At 31.7% G+C, this 20,913-nt stretch overlaps 1 protein-coding gene across 1 annotated transcript in view; it reads left to right on the top strand.

Annotated features, from left to right (window-relative positions):
- The window catches only part of LOC123692240 (NAD(P)H-hydrate epimerase), a 494,715-nt gene extending 488,536 nt beyond the window's left edge, over positions 1-6,179 (top strand). Inside the window, exon 6 of the mRNA XM_045636960.1 lies at positions 6,015-6,179. The gene's annotated coding sequence lies outside the window, so the exon portion shown is untranslated. The remainder of the gene's footprint in view (positions 1-6,014) is intronic.
- The last annotated feature ends 14,734 nt before the right edge of the window (positions 6,180-20,913 follow it).

Raw genomic sequence — 20,913 nt, 5'->3', positions numbered from 1 at the left:
ATCCAGATGTATTAGATGAAAGCACAGGTTTCTTGTAGTACCTAATAAAAAGGTTAATGTGATTTGTGTTTTGTTTTAATAAACAATCCTATACATTCATAATGTAATCATTTCTCTATAAATATAATAGTAAATCCAACACAAAATGGGAGCTGAATACCAAGAAACTGCAAAAAAACATGATAATTAGTGTTGAAACACACTAGCGCTGTTTGAGTAGTGAATTATCAAATCCTCATTAGGGCATGGGTACAAACGTCCCCCCAATTAACTCGATTCGGCCGGGACCCCAATAAAATGAATGTTCTACAATATAGACATAATAAGACGTAGCACCAAGTTTCGGACACATGGTAATGCAAAATGGCGAGCAAGAAAAAAATTAGAAAACAATATTCCATTTATATTAAAATGATAAATGATAGATACTATCTACATTTTACGTAATTTCCTTATATAAGATTTATAAAATGAGGGTTTGGGCGTATAAAATTTCATACGTTATTTAGAGCCATCGTTGTACTGTATGTATATAGATACCTAAAAAAATGTATGACACAAACAACTGTTAATGTTCTTTGAATAAAATAAGAGCAATACGCACTTGTCTGAGAAATCAGACAAATGCGTATTTAACTGAAAAATTAGTTTATAAACAAGAGACAATCATTCCTATAAATTATTTAGACAAAATTTTTTTCCTTACATTATCTCCTTATTTTAATTTATTTTAAGCACAGTAAACATTATGCATAAAAAGTACTTGAAATTACCTCTAATTTTACCACAAATAGCTCATTCAAAATATGATAATCATTCGTAATTAATTCATAGAAATTCTATACACCGTAATTAACATTTAAATCGAGTCTATCAACCCAACAAGTCGTGTGTATAACAGCGAAAGATGGCAGAATCAACCTCATTGAATTAGAAAGGCGGCGAGAACTCGGTAATGAAGTTAATCTTAGACGGGTCTTATAATGTCTACGTCACGCTCGCAAATTTCAACTAATCCACTTATCTATATCTGTTTAAAAACAAACTCTAAAAACAGAGACCCGGAGACGAATTAGATCCGTCGTGCTCAGGAATAAATTTTGGCAACCCTACATCAAATGGAGTATTAATCCTAAATTGAGATGCTTTGATGGTTTATGACTTGAAATGACCAAGGTTAATGATAAGCAATGAAAATATATAAATGCTGTTAGGGTTGAGATATAATTGTTTACTTGTTGCATTTGTACAAGTTCACTGGAGAAAACTGAATGCTTTTCTAATTAAAAAGTGGCTAACTCATGTTAATTGGTCATGCTGTAGCTTTCCATTAATTAAATAATACTTTGAATAACAAGACAATAAACACTATTAAATAATTTATTATTTTCTAAAACAGTGGCTGTATAGCTGAGATTTGTATAACCTATTTTAGTTCTTACGGAACTCATTAAACGATTCCACAAACGCCATTTTTCCAGCAAAAACCCTTCAAATTCTATATTCACTTTTATTTCGACTCTTACGTTCATTTATTTTTGTACTGTTTTACCTACAAGCAAGCATTTACAAGGACAACTTTTCTTAATATAATAAAGAAAAAAATAGAACTTATTGATGTACCTCCTTTTCTTATAAGAATAGCTAACCATTGTAACAACATGTTTAGTTTACGAAATGAAATTAAACTCCTACTTGCAACATTTATTTTCAATCGACGCTTCCTAAGTTCCAGCTACATTCTAACAAACAGCTTGGAAACCATAACAATTGTTAATAAATAGCAATCTAAAAGCAATACTCGTAAAAGTAACTTGTGTACATTTGCTTTGATGACGCAAATTTGAAAACGCTCCTCGTTGATGGCACAAACGTTACGCAAACGCAACTTTAGGGTTGGCGCTCATTTATAAGCATTTCGTGTTATTTTGTACATTGCTTTATTTCTCCCGGTTAGAACTATATACATTGCTCACAAAGTATATCTCAATTTAAACTGGTTTTTATTGGGTGTAGATGCTTCCGTTAGGTTATATATAAGCAATATATTTTACAAATCTTATGAGTCGATAGTAGTAAGAAGATATAATACAATAACGATTTTAATGGGTATATTCAATTCTGACAATTTACGTAGCTTGCTACGTAGTCTGCTGAGAACTCTGCTACGTAGTCTGCTACGTAGTCTGCTACGTAGTCTGCTACGTAGTCTGCTACGTAGTCTGCTACGTAGTCTGCTACGTACTCTGCTATGTAGTCTGCCTTGTACTCTGCTACATAGTCTGCTACGTACTCTGCTACGTACTCTGCTACGTAGTCTGCTACGTACTCTGTTACGTTCTCTGCTACGTACTCTACTACGTTGTTTCTAACGTAATTTACAGCGTGTCACCGATGGTATTCTATAGAGTTGCAGTGTCTGCATTATGTGAACCATCTCTTCATCTTTTGTCACTTGTGAAAGCGTCCCAGTGAGCGATATCCTTTATTTTAGACATTTCATCAATATTTATAGAGAAATATCAATTCTGGTAGTGTGCAGTTCGCTAGTTAGAAATCGAATATTTTATACTGTACATAGTTTTCATTTATACTATACAACTGCTGAACAGTGGCGTGCCTTAATTTGCATGTTTATGTAGATAGATAGGCATAAAATTATAGATGGCAAAAATTTATGGCAATTAGAAAGCTTTTCGTCGTTAAAATTAATAAAATAGCTACGAAAATGGCGTATAAAAATACAAATTTTATACAAAGGAAAGGTGAACGAACGACCGAGAAAGAAATATCACCAATATTTACAGATTTTGAATCCTTTCTTCACAAATTATTGGAAAAAGTTTTGTGAATTTACTGTCGCAGGAACAATGTCTATGATATAAATTGTAATATAAGAAAATGAACAAAAAATACGGCTCTTTGCAAAACAATCGTTATTTTAAAATGTAATACTTTATATTGTGCACTAAAATAATAAAAGAAATACATTAAATCTTAACATATAATCAAATCAATCAACTAAAAAATAGACCACTAATCTAAAACAATATTTTACCAAACATTCCCGAATCTGAACATTTACGCCACGAAAAGAAACCGTAGCAAAACATTTTACAAATTCGTTATTTCGGTATCAAACGAATCCCACAGTTATGACAACATGATTTTCGATTCATGCATATAGTTTTGTTCCATTGGACCAAAACTCAAAGGATTCCAGGACAGGATATAGACATAGATTCAAGTGAACGTGCATCGAGAAATGGAGAATTTTTGTGATATTCCTCAAATGTATCACGATTTCTATTGTAAAGTGAACGAGCTGTTAGCTGTTATTGCTGTCTAACGTTTGTTGCATTGTTTCTTGTTAGTTTAAGGACACAAAGCAATCAGATACAAGGAGCAATTATGCGATTTATGAGATTTTTGGACGCCGTATAAATTTTACATAACATCTTAATTTATTTTTATATAGAAACTAGCGGTCCGCTCCGGCTTCGCCCGTTGTATCTACATGTTTAAACTATCCTATCTCTCAAGTTGGATCGAACTGCACATGGTGTGCGAATTTTATTATAATCGGTTTAGTGGTTTAGGAGTCCATTGAGGACAAACATTGTGACACGAGATTCATATATATTATTGTACATTATTTGACATTGCGTTCGTATAAGTACAAATTTCAATAAAATATCTAATATATAAAAATCAATGCCACTTTTCGTTGTAATTCCATAACTCGAGAACGGCTGAACCGATTTCGATAATTCTTTTTTTATTATATTCCTTGAAGTACGAGGATGGTTCTTATGTAGAGAAAACGTAAATATGTACCACGGGCGAAGCCGGGGCGGACCGCTAGTATCCTATAAATTATGATATTATAATCGTGTGATTTTGCATGTAAACATGAATGCCAACAAACCAGTTTTATTAAAGATACTCATCTGCGATTTTATATAGCTTTTTAAATATCTACTTAATAAATCTCAACTTTATCGGCCATTTGACTATAAATACAAGTGGCGATTTTAAAATACAGTGCCTTTAAACGTGAATAAAACCGTGAAATCTGAATATCAAAGGAAACGTTAAGAGCAATAGCTATTTGACGGATTGTTGGTTATAATTAAAGTACTATTTCGCAGTTCATTCCCAGACCTTTTTACCAGGACATAAATCAAAAACAAAAGGCCAGTAATAAATTTCAGTTTTACGCTATTTAGTACCAAAACATAATTAATGTAATTACCGTAAACTAATTTGTCGACAAAATATTATGTTATGTTTATTTTATTTCATCTTGCTAATTTAAAAAGGATATCTTTTATCGCGGATATATAATGTAAATATTATAGAAATATTTAAACATCAAAGACACAACCGATCTTTTAGTACGTAAGAAGCTTTTTTTTTATATCTTAGCCTGTGTATTCAATGTATAAGAAATAATAAATTGTTATTTTTTTAATAAATAAAGCGTCAGTGTTCCTTTGAATGTTCAAAGTTACTGAAATATCATAAAGTAATGCAAGATATTTCCGTTCAATTAAGAAAATGACGTATTAAGTTGGTTTCACATCATGAACTAATACGTGTGCATATTTTAGTATTAATTATAATGATTTACCCCAACTAACTACCCACGAACTATTCTCTAATTTAACTTCAATATTATAAACTTTGCATAGCTATGCAAATATAGCTACGTTTGAGATACATAATTATGACCATATAGATATGAATTTTGTTTTCATACTTGATTATGTATCAATTTAACAAAAAATATAATGTTAGCGAATTAATAACAATAGTTTAAACAGAATATGAGCATACTATAAAAAACTATATGACGACTTTAGCGATTTTTCCTTATATAGAGTACTAGCTTTCCGCCCGCTGCTTCACCCGCGCAGTCAAAGAAAAACCCGCATAGTCTCCGTTCAAGTGGGATTTCCGGGATAAAACCTATCCTATGTCCGCGGTAAAAAGTAGCCTATGTCCTTTCTCGGGTATCAAAATATCTCCATACCAAATTTCATGATAATTGGATAATTGGTAGTTTAGGCGTGATTGAGTAACAGACAGACAGACAGAGTTACACGTTTATAATATTAGTATGAATTCAACATAATTTTTAAAAACAAATTAAAATACGCTGAATGTAGAAACACGCATTTTATTAAAATAACACTGCAATGAGAAACTAAACACTAAGTTATTTTTTAGTTTATCCATTAAATAATATAACACAATAGAACACGGATGCTGTTAAAATAACACTACAAACATCAACAAAACAATTGAATCAAAAAATCCCAAGTATCCACAACTCGATAGCTCGAAAACGCATACCGTTCTGACACATAGCGTTATGGTTTTAACACGTGGCCGGTCTATTGTTTCTATTCGCTATGTAAGTGCAAGCCTGCAGGCAGCTGTGCGAAGTAGGACGCAGAACTGGGTTGCCAGGGTTATCTACTGTAAATTAAAGTTCGGGAATTGCAATGTCTTAGGTTAGTATTGAAATCTGGTTCAAATGATTGGTTGGTAAATTATGGTAGCAAGCAGGTATATTACGTAGAATCATGTTGTGAAAATGACATGATATTTTAATGTTCAAAGGTCACAAAAGTAGAGCACTCTACAAAATACAGATAGAGTTATTTCAAAGATGGTTGTTTATAAAAATTGACCATTGGAATTTATTAAACAATGTTATAATGCTTTACTATAATAACCTATCGTCAATCACGTGTCTAATATAGACGAATCGAATATAGAAAAAAAGGCACTAATATTACGGCATATCAGGACAGTAATTCTGGCACATGGTAACCCTAACATGAACTTTACTGTTCTATATTTTAAATATTATTTAAATTTAATATAATATCGTGAAAATATTTAATTTAACATATTGTAGCGTTTAATTTTTTAACTTATTACTGCAAAATCCACTCTGTCAAAGGAAGTAGGTAGGAATTAATACGACATTATCGGCTTTGCAGTAGAGATGCACCGAATATTCGGTTCCTATCCGGTATCCGGCTTATCCGGCCCTTTTTTACTATCCGGCCGGATACCGGATGGTAATGTACTATCAGGCCGGATACCGGATAGTAAAATTGGTAGATTTTATAAATAGAATCGAAATAAAGACAGTTGTAATTGAAGCTTTTTATTATTTTTAACGAAATTTTTTTTCACTGACACGATAAAAGTGTCTCTACCAAGAACTGTGACCGCGCGAACGTTCACTACGAAACAAGTCAAAACCTGCACTGCACACTAGGCGGCGTGCCGCGGCCGGTGCGCGACACGCACCTACGAAACTCAAAATGCCGTCGGCCGAATATTCGGCGGCCGGATACCGAACATTCGGCTGGTGGTCAGGCCGAACATCCGGTATCCGGTATCCGGCCAAACAACTATTCGTTGCATCTCTACTTTGCAGCATATTTTAATTACATCGAGAATTTTTAATCATGCATTCGATTTTATTACTGAAAATTAATCACGTCAAATATTTATTTGAGGTATTCTCCAATGTTAATATTAATGCTTTACTGGCCTCTTTTTCCGGCTACGCTCACGTTCGCGTTGACCCGAAGAAAAAGAATTATTTCCACTGTCACTAGGTAAAGACGTAGTAAAACAATATTATTTTTTTGCGTTAAATCATCAATCGCAACACACAAAAACGAAACAAATATTTGTAACAATATAACACTGGGCTGTAAAGAGGCTATAGCATGATTTCAAACGCACACCATATTAGACTTGTTGTGAAAGTATAATTTATGATTATATATCTCCTATAGTATATAAGAGTACTATATTATATACAAATAGTCTGCTGTTCTTTCGCACAACAAGGACACAATCCTATAAGGGTTAAGCTATAATCCATCACGTTAGCCAAGTGCGGGTTGGGAGATGTCACATGTTTTTCTTCACCGATCTCTGTGTGATGTAGATATATTGAAAAATAACTTTTGCATGCTATTTGCCCCAACTTATTAAGGTCTACTAAACATCTCTAAACCACTGTCCCTTACCTTTTACATAGTTATGAAAGAATTTATTACGCTAGTATATAAGGTTTAAAGTAGTGTTAATTGTATATACATACCTGGAAGATAGAAACTGAACCTTGTAATTCTAAGCATAGCCCTAAATCTATAGAACTTATATTCAGAATTTCTTTTGAAAAACGGATATATTCTATTCGCAATGAGATATAACATATAAACAAAGCATTCATGAACATTCACACATCGCTCCCATTTCCTTTTCCACAGGTTAAAAAACGATCATGAAAAGATTAACAAAAGTAATTCTCACATTTGCAACATTAATATCTCTTTCAAAGTTCGAATATAAATATATATAAAACAATAGCACAATCTAGCTTTTTAATCTTTACAAATCACAAAAGCCATTCAAAACTTAAAACACTTATTTACAAAATACACAAAGGATACAAAAAACATAAAAGGTATGAAAGCGCAGTTTTGTTAGAGTAACAAAATCTTTTGGAACGAATAACAGTACAATTCATTCCGCTGGAATTATGAAAGTTAACTTAACTAGACTGACTTTCAATTTTAACAGATTAAATAAATTATTCAGGTAAATTAATCGGCTTAAACAACAATACAAGTCTTTATAATTTAATTATGGTTTAGGGGACGATATCGCATTGTTTGAACATCAAACGGAATAAATTGGACAGTCGTTTGTTTGGATTGACGGTTATTTAATATTTGATAAAAATGAAGTAATTTTACACTTCAATGACAGATTTGGGGGGGGGAATCTTGGTGATGGCAGTATTCGAACAATCGGATGATTTTGTTGTCTCATGCATAGATATCTAACAATGGTGAGATTCATACATAGGTACATATTTATAAATCCCATGAGCATCTCACTACCTCTAGAGTACGCTATTAAAGACTACGGTTATATCAAATTACGTCGAAACGTAGGGATAATAATATAATTTATAAATCGCGTTTAAAATCCGTTAAATTCTTTAATTTCTAACGAATATAAAAGAGAAAACAACTTAAAAGTATGATTTTCATAACGTCAAAATGACCGTTCTATTATAAACAGCCCCTCTAAAATCAAAGTTCCACATATTTTAATTCACCCCATGTAATTATTCAATAAATGCGGCGTGAAGGCATTACTCGTTTTTCGAACATCTGTCCCCAAAGTTTCGCTGAATATATCAAAAGTTTACCGTCGCCATGTCGACGTGTCGAACTGTTTACTGATGAGAATATACTTGAAACTAACTCCATGAAAATGTGGAAAAAATAGGAAAATGTTGGCCAACCGAGATACTCGAACTGAATATGTGAATCGAACTAGTTGGCATAGTAATCTTGTTCCAATAAAACCAGCGTGCATTTTTATTCTTATTTGAATTCGTGGAATTTATCCATCAGTCAAAAATATATCAATGTGTTCTGCGTTCCACGCTGCAAACTCTATTTTGTCCGTAGCTGAGTTGAGAGGTTTCCCGGAAGTTTGCTGTCCTTAATTTGAATTTCAGCTGAACTTTCATCTAAAACCGATTGTGCCTGGCTAAGTGAGGAATACGGCACAGATTAAACATGAAAAGGTAAAGCATCAGTTTTATCGTAACGGTATTTTCCGGTCTTTCATAGTAATCAAAGTTTGATACTACACAATAATTTGCGTGATAAAGTCGAAATATTAAACGCAAAAAGTTTTTACAATTAATTTAACGGAACTTTTTACACGTAAGCGTAATAAAACGAAAAGGACAACTTCTTTCCAGCTCTTTTATTTTGTAATCTAAGTTTCCAGCTAATTAACGTAAAACAAAACAAATTAAAATCGCTTTCAATGAACATGATCTAAACAAACTACTTGAAACGAGTGCGGTAAATCTCACCTACATTAGCCGCATGCTAGGCCTCAATGGCCAGAGAGCTAAGCGGTCCATAGAATAGACTGAAGCGTGTCTGCTGTATTGAAATTCTAAACGCTATTAGATTTCGACTTAAATAACCTATTGAGGTGCGTGAATTTTTATAAAAATAGTAAAACTTAAAAATATTTATTTAGTTCGAACTGTTTACTCTACTTTTTATAGAATTGTATTATTCTCAGTTTTAGTAGATATGATTTGTAGTTAAAATATTACGTTATGTTAGTATGCTACTTTTAGCCATTTTACGTTACGTTCTCTCACTTTCAAGCCAGGGCCGTTTCTGTTACAGAAAAAATCCAATAAATAACTGCTTTGTGACTCCTACCAACTCTGCCACTCCACTGGTAGTTATAAATTCCAGGGCCGGATTTAAAAGAACGAACGGCTAATTAACTTAACCACCGTTTAATAACTATTTCGCCAGTCCACTTATTGTTACTAATATACGTAACCTTAATCCTATTTTTTATTAATATACGTAATTGAGGCCATATAGAACAAAATAGCAACAAATCCTCTTAACCGTTACAACAACCCGCGATCACTGCCACTCCACGGGTTGTAAGCAACCCAAGGCCGGAATGCGACGCCCGAGAATGTTTAATCCCTACTCACATACCACACACCTTTGTCTAATCGAATGGCCATAAAAATACCTTCCAACGATCCTGATTTTCTTTGTACACCTTTTCGATATTCATCTATTGAAGTCTAGGTGAATATTTTGTTGGAATCTTTTAAGTTGAGAATAGTGAAACTAGGCGTAGGCAAACTAGAAAGTTATTTTAATTATACCTTGTACATATAAATATCTTAATTATTCCCCATATTAAATAAATTAATTTTATAGTTTTGGCTAAAATTATTTGTGCTTTAACACAACGTAAATAAACGGAAATTCGAAACATCGTTGTTTCAAATTATTCAATTTAATTTTAACTGAATATAAATATATTTTGGTTACATAAATATTTCAAAATTGTGAAATGTGTAATTGACTTTTAATTAAATAAAATATTTAAACCTAAAATACATAGATAATAAATAGAAAATAATTGAAAGCACAGCGTTTTGCTGTTCTATTGTTCACTTGAATGCTAGCGGAGAAAACCTAGAATCCTAGGTTTTAGTCTAGTAAATTACGTACCTCTCTGCAAGCATTATAATTAAAATTTTACCCCAGGTACGTATGCCTGAGAATTAGTATAAGAATATTACGAATTTACTCAGTTCTCAAAAAAGCCTTGCATTAATTAAACTAACAGAGTGAATATAAAAAATTACGATTTCACAACTCGATTTCCTTCGAACGTCAAGTTGCAGTTCACAAATGAACCAGAATATTTTCGCGATGGTTGCCATTTGCAAAAATGTCGGTTCAACACTAATTGCTTAACTTTTCCAAAACTAGCCACAATTTTAGTGCTAAACAAACCGCGCTGCACTCAAAGGCCAGTTAGTTTTACTTTTATCTACCTAGGTTTAAAACGCGAGCGTAAATTTTAAAAAGTTTCAGACGTCGTTTACAGCGAAAAAATTCATGTTGCAGCCGAGTCCCATTCGCGACGATTTAATTAAACAACTTAAAGAAAAATAAAGTGGAATTTTTAGCGCGCACGAATTCACTAATGAAAGTTTTAAATGACCGACAAAAAACAAAAAATATTCGTGACCTCGTTATTTAGACTACATAATTATATTTTCGGGGAAAAGCATTAGTCTAGTATTGTGCGTCTTCTGTCGTCGCAACACGGTCGGGATTGCGGCGTTGCTATTTTCGAGTTTCAGCCGAAACTGGTCAATGTTTAAGAACTTTTTTAAAACTTTTTTGTTAATCCGGTCCAAAACAATGGCCCACGAAATTCATAAAAGGGCCAAATCGCGGACAACAGTAGGTAGACAATGGATATTCGGACTATTAATCTTATGACGTATCGAACTTTCCCGCCATAACTGATGGAAAGGAACTGTGTATCAAAAACATGCTCTTTGTACTGCTTTTTGTAAGGATTTTAAACAAAATTTTCACTTAAAGTTCGCAATCAAAAATGAGTACCAGCTAATAATTTAACAAAATTATTTAGACACGTGTGTTACTAAATGCCATACAATTTCGTTTGACAATAGCAAATATGCTAGAAGGCAAATAACGTTGTTCAAAATTATTTGTACTAGATATTGCTATAATTTCATAAAGTTGAATACCAACTTTGCTAAGACCGAAAACATGAACATTTTAACGTGAAATCTAATTTCAATTGTCTTTTAAACGTAAATATAATAAATTATCTTCATTTCCCCGAAACAAAACATTAATTCATGAGAGAAGTTGAATCTAGAAACTCTTTTCACTTTGTTTGATGTCAACTGTCATTTAAAGTTAAACATTTTCTGGGAAAATTTGTCAGTAAGACGTGTAACACGTGTCAGAAACTTTGTGTACAAATATTCACAATTAAGTAAGTAATTTTTATTCAACAATAAAAATTCCTCGAAGAATGTAACTTTGGTATACTTATAAAAAATAGGAAAAGCACCAAACACTAGTAACTCACGTAAAAGGCTTTTAAAAAAGGGAAAAAGGTAAAAAAAGGCAAAAATTTCTTCTTCTTAAACAAAATTGATGACTCACCTACCAAAAAATGCACTCAACTTTTAAGTATTTAAAAATGGCGTCAAAAGCAATGAATGAAACAAATTGTTACAATAAATATCTTTTAATGGTCCAGTCACAAATGTTTCTAAACAACGGTCATATTTCATAATAAAAATAAAAGCGAAATCTCTCCTGCATGCTAATTAAAGAGCTGGAAACCTGACCCTTACCTCGCTCAAGGGTTCTCGAAATTTCCATAACCCTCGGGATTTTTTCCAACATAAGTTATCCAATTTGTTAACCCAGGCCAATCCTTCCGTCAACGAACCCTCTTCAGTGAAGACCTATTAAACTATAGACACGTACAAAAATAGAGCTAAGAAAATTAGAGCTAAGTGATTATCGTAATGTATAGTAACAAATTTTTACAGATTATGGTTTCAGTGTATCTCAAAAACAATTGCAGATTTTATGTAAAAGAATATGTATGTGTGTTTTGAGATTCATAAAAAAACCTCTTACAAAACAAACCTTGAAAGTTAGTTAAAACAGATTTTGATTTAAATTAATGTATGCATAAAGATTCTCTATACCTTAATAACTCTTTGCCCAAAAACCTCACAGCTTACAAGACAGGCGAGTTACATATGAAATTTATTCGAAGATATTTATCTAGGGAGATATAGGTACGTATACTTAAACATTTATTTTATTATTTTACTGGCGTTTCGAAGGACTCTCTAACACTAAAATATATTTAGTCTATTTGTATTTACCCAACTACAATAAAAGGAGAGTTATGATTTAAAAATGTATGTAAGAAGTATGATTTATTCTGTATACATTTTACTAGAATAATGTTCAGAATAGAGAAACAATGACGTATGTTGATGACGTTGTTGTTCAATGTCTGGACATTTTATATTTATTTGTCTTATAATTTTTATAAACAGTAGTTAGAATTGTTTTTTTTTTTTAATAAAGATTACATTGAATTTCATTATATATAAATGTTAAGTCAATAAATTGATATTGCCCGCAGCTTACACAATTATTTATTCATAATTGAAATGGAATTAATTTTAAATAAACAATAATTGAATATTAACAATTACGAAATTAATTTTATTACAATTAGCGCATTTACGAGCAGATTGACAACCTTTTGTGCGTACACTGCGTGAATGGTAATGTTTATTTGAATAATTCTATGTTTATTGATCACATATTTTCAGCTGATTTATTTAAAAAAACATAACTCGTTAGTTCGGTAAAATATTATTTACGTCTGTCAATTGTTGTCATGCCTAATGAGTTTAATTATGTTTATTTACTTTTTCGAAAGTTCACGTACCTATCAAAACGACTACATTACGATTAAAACTTACATAAGTATCTTAAATTCATAATTTTCTAAATCAGTCTCAACCAAATAAAAATAGACTATTAATTATTCTACGCTATATTTAGAACGTTCAATCAAAATTCATATTCATTTATATAACAATTACGGAGACACTTAAACCCACATTTAAAGGAAAACAACTCATTCAAGGGTGTCTACTATATAGCACCATCACTTGTCTTCACGGAACCCTCTTAACAACAGTTGAACAGTGTTCGAAATGTTTATGCCTCACATACGGAGGTCGTTCTTGCTAATTGGACTCCTTAATTCGGAATTTCAGGCCTCAAGCGTTAAACTAGTAGGAAGTTTAATCTGAATCTCTTGTACAAGTCTCCACAATTTTGAGGCTATTTTAATGCGGTTAATGTTGAGATTTGCTTTACATTCGGATTTGTTTGGAGTTTATATTATATTTGTAAGTATATAAGTTTACCATATAAATGTTATGTACTGTAGAAAGCTATGTATCTTTTATTTTCTATGAGCATATACAATATTTTTAAAACACTTCTTTTGTATGTGTGTCTTGTCTATATTATAACAATGAGAATAAAACGATAGCAGAGAAAACATCACAATATTTGACAGACATTGTTGAACTGATTAAAAAGCGATAAACTCAATTAATTGTTGATAGGATATTTGTATAAAAGGGTAATATTAAAATATTGTAAATAAAAATGCCTGATAACCAAGTCATATAGAAAATTCTACTGAATTAGAGCGAAAACTTTCTTTTTAATAGCTTAATAATTGTCACACAAGTCCCAGTGGAATCTGGTAGAATATAATAAATAGGTACATACATCTTACTGTAATTTTCAACGATTACCAGCAAAGCCAACTGCACACCATCTTATGTTATAAATCTTTAGAGAAATTTGCTAAGATGAAGAACTTCCTTGTTCGAAGGACCAATAATTTTTGAGTCAATAAAATAATGCGGAATAGCAAACTGGCGCTCAAGTACTTCCTAAGATATTTAAAGTAAGCTCTTATAGCTACATCAAACAGACAATGAAATGATTTTTTTTTAATTTACAGATAGACTGTCATTGGAATCTAATATGTAGGTATATGTAAATATGATAGGAGATAATTTGACAGAAAAAGATTTTCTAGATACCTACTAAAAACATTTCATTTTTTTAATATTTATTTTTTCTTAAATGTTCATACGTATGTCAAGCCAGTGTAATAATTTTTTCAAATGTAAATTCTATCATTTTTATTTGTACATTTCTTAGCCAAATATAATATTAAAGATAATATTAAACGAAGACAGTTTGTGAGCGCCTTAAAATATTTTAAGTGCACTTTAAATGCATGCAAATCGTCTCTCTTTGTGTATTGACTGCATTTATTACGTATTCATACTGTCCGTTGGATGTTTTATTAAAACTCGACTTACTGCTACATAAGCTGCTAACTTTAAGTAATTTTAATGTACATTGTGTCGTCAGCTTTTATTTTGTGTACTAAATGGATGCATTGTGGAGTTTACCTGGGAGTCAGTTTATTTATAGAAGGAATATTAGAAATGAAAAACATGGTTCACAATAGTGCACTAATTTAAGGGTTTATTGTACTATGTATGAAGTTATTTAGGTTATGATGGCTGTGTTCTGTACGGTTTTCTAAATATGGATGTAATTGTACTTATATCGTAGCGAATAATTAAACGACATTCAATTTAACGTGATATACACAATAAATCATTCTATAGCAGATATATACATATTTTTTTTTTATAGTTAAGCGGGCAAACGAGCAGGCGGGTCACCTGATGGAAAGTGATGCCCGCCGCCCATAAGCATTCGCGTTGTCAGGGGCACCGCGAATGTGTTGCCGGCCTTTAAGAAAAGAAAAATATATTTGTATACATATGTATGACATATATTTGATTATAATGGCAAAATCTAGTTTTCTATATTCATACTATGTACAATGAATACGGTACATGGTACGGTGTTTGTTTATTTTTCTCATATTGCAATAGAACAATATGATTGAGATGATTTAATTGTATATTGAACATTGATGAACTACTATTCGCTATTTATTAAAAAAGTGAATACAAAATTTAATTAACACAATCTAACTTTATTTTTCTCCAAAATGTAGTAGCGTTGCCTTTTTTAAAGCAAAGCGTGTGTCGCGAATGCGGTTTTAATCAAATGCCTTTGGATACAATGTTATCGCTTGTGGGTGAATAGCTTTTGTTATTGCGTTTTCACCACGTGAAAGTAAGGCCTTGTTTTATGAAATCGTGACCTAAAAATTAAATGTAAGTTAGGTTTTTTTATTTGGGTTACATAATATCTTTCTTAATTAAATACAATGACGAATAAGAGCTGAAAATATAATAAATTAATCAAGTTTCCAAATTAAATCGTTTTCATAATCAAGTATTCTTAATTTAACAACGTAATTTAACAATTTTATGTAGATTTCTAAAAATATATCTTGACCTCGTTGTTGCAGCAGTTGTTGTCGTTGTTGTAAGATGTTGACTGCTAAAAATAAGTCTCCCGCAAAGATTACCAGAACTGCCGATCACCAGCCTCCAGCGGTTCCCTGTAACTTTCATCTGATCGTCTGTCTATATAGTCTAGTCTAGGTTCAGTGTGAATTAACAAAACAAAAAGTATCAATATGGCTGCACAAGCTGATCAAGTGTCTGTAAAGACGATCGATCAATTAAGAATGTAAAATGCCCACAATTCACCAGGGAATACAGGACTACCCTCATAAACAGATTATTATGTAAACTTTAACACATATTTAAAGAAAAAATATAGACCCACGTTGCTATCTATGAAAATCATTTAAAATTAGAAGATTTATATGAATTCATTTAAAGATTACTCTAGAAACAAGACTAGTGGTCCGCCCCGGCTTCGCCCGTGGTACATATTTCGCAATAAAAGGTAGCCTATGTCCTTTTTCGGGTATCAAAATATCTCCATACCAAATTTCATGCAAATTGGTTCAGTAGTTTAGGCGTGATTGCGTAACAGACAGACAGACAGAGTTACTTTTGCATTTATAATATTAGTATGGATGTCAAAGTTGTATTACTTCTTACTTTAAATAAAAATAAACTAAAATTTCAGTAATGGTTAACAAAGCTTTGCGTTTATAAGTGTTCTTATACCCAATGAAGTTTAGTTAGGTACATAACATGGAACCGAACTTAAAACTTGAAAGGTCGGGGGAAACTCATAAACAATTCAGCATTAAATAACAATAACACATTTGGGGCTTTCCAAACTGGCTTATAGGGTTGTTAAATTGGTGATATAATAGTTTTGGGCTTAAAATAAAATAGTGATATATTTAATGTTATAGAAATTAGTTTAGTGAGGATCAATGTAATACAAAAACGGCAGCGCGAATCTTGATGTCATTTAGGTTACCTTATCGTAGTAGAAATCAGAATCATACACTTTCTGAAAAAAAAATCAATATTGTTGATGTGACAGAGCGTATATATTAGTATTCCCTCCGTTCCCTAATAATATTAGCCAAGAAACTATGCTGAGATATAAATACTCTACTATCTTTCATTATTAATCCAAACCCTATGAAACGTATTTAAAAATAAAAACTAGTGTTCTTTAGTGTCACATTGTATAGGTAAACCAGAATCTGATGGCAATTAGGGAAATCAAAATTTTGAGTGTGCAACCCTAGGGAAAATGGACTGAACGATCTTGATACTGCTTATTTTTTTATTTTGTCCTCAATATCATTAGTCACATTGCATAAGTGGACAATACTGTACTTAATAATGAGATATCCACTATATTATGTAGGTACATACTTACATGTATACCTAATATACAATTGTACATATTACTTTTATACAGGTAATACATATTATTATTTACACATACCTATATTTGTATATTCATTACCAGTATGCCATGTGAAAATATCGATATAATGATAATGTAGATCAAAACTGCTTATAATTTTTTATAAAATAAAATAAAACTATGTTTATGATCTTGCTTGTGATCGCAGCGGCTTTATCGACATTTTCGAAGATTTTTTAGACAAAATCCTAAAAATTATTCATCAACTGCAAAAAAGACAAATAATTTGACAACCAATTTGATAGTTGTCAAATAAGTTGCCGCATGAAAATCTTTTATTTCTTAAATATAAATATGCCATCAGATTCTGGTAGACCTATACCTAACTCATTTCATTTATCCTCCTTTATAGAATATTTTTTATTTAAACAAAGAGGTTACGAAAAATATCTTACAATCCTGAGTTTTTATTATTACCCACATTGGAAGTCAACGTTATATAAAATTCAATGAATGCGTCTCATAAATCAAGGCGTAATGAAATACTTTAAAAATAAGTTACGATATTAATTCGCTCCCATGTATTTAATTTCATAATTTGATATTTTTGGATATTAAATTTTATACGAAAATACTTATTTAATGTCTAGTGAATAAAGATTATTTTATTTTATATCTCATCGTTTTCTTAAACAGACAAAATTTATTTTTAATAAATTAAATTTCTAACAGCATGTCATACTTAAAGTATTTTATTTTTGTTATTACAAATTATCATATATTCATTGTTGTTGTATATTTACAATTACAATATCCAATTAAATGATTGGTAACCTAAAACACACCAGTTAGTAAAAAATAAATTCCAACAATTAAACCAATTTATACGTTTTCTGTAAAATGAAAAGCAGGCAGGACAGCTAATTTATGAGATAAAAATTGAACTCATAACTTGCATTGAACAGATGTAATTAAGCATTGCAAATCTTACAATACAGTTACTTCAAGCTCATAAACCGTTTTCAATACGACCTCCAGTTAACAGATAAACTCGGTACGTGGATCTCCCAGCGGGAACCTTGAACATCGGTTAGTTAGGACGCCCTTCACGTCTCTCTAGAGATCTTCCATTCTTCACCACCAATCCAATATTGTTGTGACAACTACACTTGTTTACACCTTATAGTCCCTAGAGCTAGTTTGATTTCAAATATCATTACATACATTTAATATACAGCATTTATATTTCGTAATAAGTGGCTCGAATATCTACAAAAATATTGGAATAATCCAAAGAATGGTGTTTAATGTCAGGTTGTCGAAGTTCATGCTAAATCAAAATAAAGTTTGCAAACTATTCACGGGTGAGATGGGGCCAAATTCCTTCGAGAACACTTCTCCAGTGAAGGAACTGTGATGGCTCAGAGCTGCTGACGTTTAATGCTATCATCAAAGTAATAACATTTTGTTAATTTACTTTATTATTCTACTGGTTACGTTTTAAGGCTACGAGTGACACAATATCTAAGAAGAAAAAATCTCGATGTAATATTATTAAAACTAACATCAAGTACGGGTAATATTATGTTTATGACGAAGATACCGATAGTGTTGCAATAAAGTTTACTGACAGGATAGACGATGTATAACAATGTTTCAATAAACACCGGCGATTTCATTTAATATATTCGGTAGGGTTTTGCTCTACATGCCCGAATAAAAACTGTCAACCCTATTTGGAAGCCACAGACTGTGAATCCTGTATCAATATTAAAATAGCATACAACAACGGCCTAAATCCAATAATCTACATTTTTGTGCAAAAAATTCTCAAACAAAACATTTTCAATGACGTTATTCAGATACCATTTTTACAGTCAGATAAAATTATATGTTTTGTGCCATATTGGTTGCTAGGTATAAATGTTTTTAAGATCAAACGATGTTAGCTGTTGTTAATACTTTAACAGAAACAAACATATTGAAGAATCCTAGTTTTTAATACCTACATAAAAATATATAAGTTAAAGCTTACAAATTAAATAATTAATAGGAACTAAATATAGTTATTTATTTCAACTAGAAGTGTGTTCTTTACCGATTTTAATTGGATGCCATTAATTGTCTCCACTAGCAATTATATTAAACTAGGTTTCCGCCCGCGGCTTCGCCAGCGCAGTCAAAGAAAAACCCGCATAGTTTCCGTTCCCGTGGGATTTCCGGGATTGCGTCATTTTCCCGGGATAAAAAGTAGCCTATGTCCTTTCTCGGGTATCAAAATATCTCCATACCAAATTTCATGAAAATTGGTTCAGTAGTTTATGCGTGATTGAGTAACAGACAGACCGACAGAGTTACTTTCGCATTTATAATATTAGTAGTATGGATTACAAGCAAATCAAAAACGAGCATAAACTTCATTACCAGCTCTCTGTCTTTCAAAGCAGGTGACTGAATATTACTTAAAAGGCGGCAATTTTAATTACACAGGTCCAACGGCATTCCGGAATTAAATCGGATCCGTCCGGAATCCGTTCGATTAGCTTTCCTTCGGAACTCGCTGCATTCTTGTTAACTTGTTTTGATCGCACCTCAATAGCATTTTAGATAAAGTGTTTTCAACAATTTAACGGATTGGCGTTTTATAGTTTTATTGCGTTGTGTATTTATTACGTTTATAATAATTCAATTATCTTTAAGGGCAGGACGGAAAGATGAAATAGTACAATATGGAAAGGCATGTTCGACTGAATTATAACGCGGTCACTACAAGACGACCTACCTTTATGTGCGTATGTTTCAAAATAATAATAAGAACGAAGGACCATCTCATAAAAAAACTATTGTTGTTTTCTATTAATATTGGTAAACAATCTTAGGAGTTAGGTTGTAATGAAATATTACTCTTATATTATAATAACAAGGTTGTGACTTATTTTTAGATCTAATCTCTTTTCTAATGTTATTCTTTATTTGATTAGTTTTGAAAACAATTAATTTCACAACGTTTATTCAATCCTTCTCATCTAAGTAAGATACCTAAAGATTAAGTTACATATTCTTTTATAATGTAACTAGATTTCCGCCCGCCGCTTCGCCCGCGTTTGCAAAGGAAAACCCGCATAGTTCCCGTTCCCGTGGGATTTCCGGGATAAAAACTATCCTATGTGTTAATCCAAGTTACCCTCTATATGTGTGCTAAATTTCATTGTAATCGGTTCAGTAGTTTTTACGTGAAAGAGTAACAAACATCCATACATCCATACTTACAAACTTTCGCCTTTATAATATATAATATTAGATATTAGATATTCGATGTTTTATTGTTTCGCTAATACATATGTAAAAAGTGATTCCTTTTATCACAAAACAAACAAAAGTATTTGTACCTACCCATATTAATAACTTTACATGATCCAAACTTCAGCATGCATGTTGCACTATCCTTAACAATGGAAAATTAAATATTGTTCGTATACTGATTAGCAGACTGCCTTTACTTACAAAGAATAACACGGAACGAAACACCCAACTTCCTATTTAACATAAACAAAACATTCCAATTGCTAAAGAAATGAAAACTTTAAGATTGACTTAACTAGATGTTTGAGCAAATAAAGAGAAACGGTCGCTCAGAGCGGAAACTGCTAAACTAAGATTACACGTTTGGATCCCCTTGTAATGTCTCCTAGTGATATAAAAAGTTCGGTTTAAGCATCACTTGTTCTTTATAAACTTCTCAGTTACTGCATATTTGCTTTCAAACACAATTTAACATTTTTATCGCGTTCTTGCTAACAAATTGTGATTATATCTTCTTGGTAGCTGTACGAAGTAACTATTTATAACAGGAATTATGTAGTTTAGTATTAGATTAGAAACTAACGTAACGATAATGTGGATAAGCTTAGACAGTGGATTAGCTAGTTTGGATCATGAGCCTTTATCATGAAAACCTTTTATCATGAATTTATGACTTTGAAGTACTGTAAACTGAATTGTGTGTGATATAATCGTGTAAATTGTAGTTCGTTCGTGTAATTGTGAAAATTGAATTGTGTGTACATTTAAATAATTAGATTGATTAACTTTCTTTTTTAATATTTGCACA

The sequence above is a fragment of the Colias croceus genome, chromosome 6 (genome assembly GCF_905220415.1).
Source record: "Colias croceus chromosome 6, ilColCroc2.1".
NCBI lineage: Eukaryota > Metazoa > Arthropoda > Insecta > Lepidoptera > Pieridae > Colias > Colias croceus.
This window is presented reverse-complemented; position numbering and strand designations above follow the sequence as displayed.